Raw genomic sequence first — 5,999 nt, 5'->3', positions numbered from 1 at the left:
ACTCATGTATGAGATCTGCTTCTGCATGCCTATAAGTCCTCACTGGAGTGGAACAAATGCACTTAAATGAGAATGACAAAGCATACCTGATATGAGCTTTATTTATTTATAATAATGAAATGTCATTTTCCCTTTTAAATTTGCTTGGGTTCCCTTTCATAACAGGTCAGCAGTGCAAAACCCCTAATCACTCACATTCTATCTTCTTATATTCCCATCACATCACTCTCCTCACTCACCTTAACAAATAATCAGGAAAAACCAGCCTGAAGTTGGTATGTATTAACAGAACAAAAACAGCAAGCTTTAAATTCCTTGAGGCTTGTTTTTGTTTTGATGAAAAGAAGTGGGGCGAGAAGGAACACCACACCCATTTTCTCCACCCTGGCTGATTAGTGCACCTGTTATTCTGCAGGCGGTGGGGCGAGGAAAGGGGGCAGATGTGAGCCCGGTGTAACTGGGGTGAATGAAGGACACCGCTTCATTAACTTCAATAAAACTGCATTCACGTGACACCCACGCTGACATTTGACCCTGAATTTTACTTTATTTTTGTTATCTCACACTAAAATAATATCTGCCTAGAATCCCATTTGGGGATAAATGTTGTGCAGCAACTGGTTGGAGGCGTGTGGACTAAACTCTGACTGTAGTATGTGTAGGTTTCAAAACAAAAAGAACTCGAGCTTAACTTTCCCTTTGGTTGCGAAATAAAGAATAATGCATTACACAAAGTGCCTGTGTGTTACATATACATGTAATAAATCCCTATGGCTGATCTTGGCTGATGGTGGTAGGGGAAAACAGCTTCGGGGGGGGGGGCAACTTGCAGCACAGGAACATCAGAAGCTGCCTTACACTGAGTCAGACCATCGGACCATCTAGCTCAGTATTGTCTACGTTGACTGGCAGGGGCTCTCCAGGGTTTTAGGCAGGAGCCTCTCCCAGACCTGGGCGGAGAGCAAGGCAGCAAAACCCCAGGGCCTGGGTCTCTGGAGGTCACAGGCCTCAAGGGAGGGCCGCCGTCAGGCATGACTGGGCCCCAGCCTGTCCTGTGCCCATGGTGCCCGCCTGCACCTACCTCTCCCACTGCGTTAAATGCTGGCTGTGCTGCGCGCGCATGCCTACCATCAACAAAAAAGGCAGCCATGCGCACAGCGCGGCCAGCATTCACCCCAATGGAAGAGTTAGGTGGGTGTGCAGGTGGGCATCGTGGGCCCACACAGTTGTAGGCAGGGTGCCTGGGAGCTCCCTCTCTGCAATCTGTGGCAGGGTCAGGAGCCAACACTGTTGCAGATTGCAAAACAGGAGCGCTACCCACCCACCTTCAGGGAGCCCCAGCCAGGGGCCACCCTGGCTGCCCTATGGTGCCAGCCCTGCTTCTGGGGGTCTGGACTGTGAAAAAAAACTCTATATTACAAAATAAATTTTGATATCTCAGCAGACCAGAAAGTGGGTATAATATCTGTTGCTAAATCTCAGCATATCTAAGATTTCTATAAGTATCATTAATATGATTCAAACATGGCAAAACACGACATACACCTTGAGACCAGAATTACTAGGCCCCAGTTCAGTTTACAGAACTACTAGGCCTCAGTTCACATTTGCTCAACAAGTATTTCCTACAGTTCTCTGAAAGGAACAGTACATGGCAGTACATGGCAGAGAACGCTAATACATGTGTGTGTCAATTTTCTTATTATTTGGTCTGTGACTAGAACACATTAGGAAAAGGTTACATGCATTTTGGCATTGTTTTAAGGTAAAATTAACATTATAGAATATACAAATACAACTCTGGAGAACAAAGAAGAAACTAAAAGTGAGAAAATAAGAAAAAGCAAAGCAAAACAAAACAAAAAGACCAGGTGTTTATTCAGCCTGGACTTTATTTCAATATCATCATGTGATGATGAGGGAGATAGTGAAAGCCAGTCATCCAATGCTCAAACACTATTAAAAGAAGAAAATGCTAATGAGGATTCTGCTAAAGTAGAAGAACATTGATGTACTAGCACTAGTCAGGGTAAGGATGGATTGGGCTTGTATCTCATTATTGAATACTTCATTGTGAATTAATTTTCCTGTACACTTAGCACACCAGAAAAAAAATTGCATATTTAATGATGAAACCCTGGATGAAGTGACAGAAATCCAGAAGATCGTTTCAAGATAGATTTTTTAATATACTACAACTGTCAACAGTCTGTTTTCCAGCATTAAAAATCATTACGAAGCTGTGAAACTTTTAGATGAGAAATTTGGGTTTCTGTGGAAATATACCAGATAACCGAAAACCAGATTAAAGAAACATGCAAGTCATTCACTGAAGAGTACCATGCTGATGTCACAACATACTTGTGTGAAGAAGTGAAATGTCTGAAAGCAATTCATTTTGCTAACTTTGGAGACATTACTTTGGAACTGAACCTCTTAAAAAAGATTCATGACCTTAACATTTCAAGCTTATTTCCATATGTTTAGTTCTGCATATCTTTTGCACTTTTCCAGCAACTGTAGTTGAAGCAGAGAGGTCATTCAGCACTATGGTTCATGTTACATGGAGGATAAGTCTATAAATGGCTACTAGCCATGATGGCTTATGCTCTGCCTCCATGGTTGGAGGCAGCACAATTCTGAATACCAATTGCTGGAAACCGCAAGGGGGGAGAGTGCTGTTGTGCTCAGGTCCTATTTCTGGGCTTCCCACAGGCATCTGATTGACCATTGTGCAAAGTGGATGCTGGCCTAGATGGACTATTGGCCTGATCTAGCAAACTCTTCTTATGTTGTTATGTTAAAAAAAACTACCTCACATCGACTATGTGCCAAAGTGCCTCACAGGTTTGGGAACTGTGGTCACTGAAACAAAACTTGGAAGAAAACTAAACGTTGATTGTATAACTGAAACATTTGCTAATAGAAAAGCCTGCAAAGCACTGTTAAACGTGTTGTAGATGAACAGACTGTTCAAATGTATTAACACTAATTAAGTAGTTTAGTAATGTAGTAGTACTATAAATTAACAGTATAAACATATAACTATCCTGTTCTGATAAATGTTTTTCATTTATTTTCAACCTTTGTTGCCCTAAGTTAAACCTAAGCCACTTTAAAACCTGTTTACAGATAGTAGTAAAGAATAATACTGTAGTAACATTTGGTTTGGAGGAAGATTTAGAGACGGGGGGCTGATCATGCATCTTGTCCTGGGCTCAGTGCCAGCTCTCAGTTTCCCCAGATCTACCAGGAGATGCCAGGGATTGAACTTGGGCTCTTCTGCATGGAAAGCAGATACTCTACCAGTGAGCTACAGCGCCTCCTCCCTGCTGCTTTTTTCAGCTCCAAGTGGCCTCCTCTTGAAGCTACTTTCGTTCTTAAAGTTATCAGGACTATGTTACACTCAAAAGCATGTAATGTAGCTAGGCACAGAATCTCCTGGTGTAAAAGCAGTTGTGCCTTCTTAGAACATGTGATGGCAGCTGAAAGATTGCTTAGCTTCTCAGCAACAGGAACCCTGGGGCAGTACAGGGGTTTACAATATCATCTCCTGCAGTTGGTGGGCAATATGAAGCCCCTGCTAGAAGCCTGTCTTTCTGTCCGCTCTTTGCCTGGTCAAAAGAGCAGTACGTTCAATTCACTGTGGCCCTGCTCTCAATGTTGATTTTGTGGACTGAGCCAGAGAATGCAACTTCTAATTCTGGATTTGGGAGTAGCTGACAAAGATGATGATGATGAAATTTATATCCCACCCTTCCTTGCAAAAGGAGCCCAGGGTAGGAAAGTGCTAAAAGACTAAAATAATTTTAAAATCTGAAAAACAAATCCAGTTCAGATGCAGGCTGGGATAAATGTATCTACATAGAAGGCTTGCTGAAAAAGGAAGGTTCAGGAGGCGCTAAAAAGACAACAGAGACAGCACCTGTCTAATATTTTGTTGTTGTGTGTGCCTTCAAGTCGATTATGACTTATGCGACCCTATGAATCTTTTGGATTTATTCATAGGGTTTTCATGGTAAGAGGTATTCAGAGGTGGTTTACCACTGCCTTCTTCTAAGCCTACAGCACCTAGTATTCTCAGGTGGTCTCACATCCAAGTACTAATCAGGCCTGACCCTGCTTAGCTTCCGAGATGAGACGAGATCGGGCTTGTTCAGGGTAGTATGGCTGTAGGTCTAACATTTAAGAGGAGGGAATTCCAAAGGGTAGGTACCACAACACTGCTGCTGCTACCCGCACCTAAGCTGGAATACTGGTACAATTTTCATCAGGCAAAAAACCCCTGCATGCATAAAAGGCAGGAGTGCACTGCATGCTGGGATGCCTGTCACATGAGCAGCTGCAGCTAGCAAAAAAATCCCACAGTTTTCCAGCTTCCCAAGATTATTTCTGGTATTATTTATCATGAAAATTAGTGCTAAACTTGCACTATGTTCCACAAGATTTCCGGAACTAGCTTGTACGTCATGTGAAAGATCAAATAAAATGCGCAAATTACGAGGTAAGAAATCATCAGAATAATGGGATAAAATACAGTGTGAAAGCAACCGAAAGGTCCTCTTCCTGTGTTGTGCTGAATGGACCTTCTGATAAGTATCTGCAGAATGCAGTGACTGCAGAATGCAGTGACTGACTAGGTTTATAAGAGGTGACACAATCATTCAGATACCTTGGTCCCAAGCTTGTATAGGGCTTTATACACTAAAAACCAGCACCTTGAATTTAGCCCAGTAGCTAGTTGGCAGCCAGTACAATTCTTTCAAAAGCAGGGTAACATGTTGGCGATATCTTTCCCCATTGAGCAGCTGAGCCACTGCATTTCATACCAGTTGCAGCTTCCAGATCAATCTCAAGGGCAGCCCCACATAGAGTGCAATGTAGTAATCCAGCCTGGAGGTTTCCGGGGCATGGATGTCAGTGGTCAGACTAGTGCGGTCCAAAAACAGCCACTGTCTTACCATCCAAAGCTGGTAAAAGGCATTCCTAGCACCTGGGCCTATAGTGACAAACATGGATCCAGGAGCACCCCCAGACAACGAATCTGCTCTTTCAGGGGCCTTTTGACATCATCCAAAGCATGATCTCTACTTGGCTCTGTCAGCACTGAAGGTAGTGTGTGCTCCAAGTTACTACTTCTCATACGAGTGGCTCCCTCTAATGTAGAGGTACGCAATTAGTGCCAAAAGGGGCTCGGTCATTACAAACTAAATGTGATGGTGGCAACCATAGTTACTTATTCACATGTCTTCCGTGTTTGTATATAAAATGGGGCAGAGTGTAATTTAAAATTCACGAAGGATGCTCAGAAGGGTGGAGCTGAATCACTTCTGTTAATAGCCCTGCCAATATCCCTGCTCTACATGTGTTTGCCAACTTGCAAGGTACACATGTACCCCTGGAGGTCCCGTATTGGAGATCTTTAATCTGGAGATCATTGCACACCCCAGAGGTTATTGAACAGAGCCTGTATACACACACATATACATAGGAGAATTAGCAAAGATAACTGTGTCCCAATTTGGGTTGAAATAAAAGTATATATATTTACAGCAGCAAAATGGCAGACAGTAAATAAAATGGCTTTATGATGTCAAATGCAATGTTACAAAACAGAAAGATGGTCAGAGCAAATTATACACAAGTTACCCCAAACCCACATTGCCTGGACCAACTGCTTAACATTTGTTTCTATGATAGGGATTGAAACAGACAGAGGATTTTGTTTGCCATATAAGGTACCGGGAGAGGCTGTAGGGATCCATCAAGGCAAAGGAGGCCTACTCCTTTACGGGAATACTCAAATGGAAATTACTTGAATTTGGACCATGCAAGGGCAGGATAGCAATATATAGGAAATGTAGGAAATAGAGAGAACAGGGGAAAGTTGCACCACCATGCCCACGACAGCAAAACATTTACTTTGCCACCAGTGAGTCCACAAGTAGCTATCCGGCAGAGCTTTTCCAAGTGGTGAATGGGCTTTTGTCATCTAGCCA

General features: G+C 42.9%; 1 pseudogene; it reads right to left on the bottom strand.

Annotated features, from left to right (window-relative positions):
• Positions 1–4,059: 4,059 nt before the first annotated feature.
• On the bottom strand, positions 4,060–4,178 carry LOC133363433 (5S ribosomal RNA; annotated as a pseudogene).
• Between the last annotated feature and the right edge of the window lie 1,821 nt (positions 4,179–5,999).

This window comes from Rhineura floridana, chromosome 8 (genome assembly GCF_030035675.1).
Source record: "Rhineura floridana isolate rRhiFlo1 chromosome 8, rRhiFlo1.hap2, whole genome shotgun sequence".
Lineage (NCBI taxonomy): Eukaryota > Metazoa > Chordata > Lepidosauria > Squamata > Rhineuridae > Rhineura > Rhineura floridana.
The sequence above is the reverse complement of the archived record's forward strand: the minus strand, read 5'-3'. Positions and strand labels throughout refer to the sequence as shown.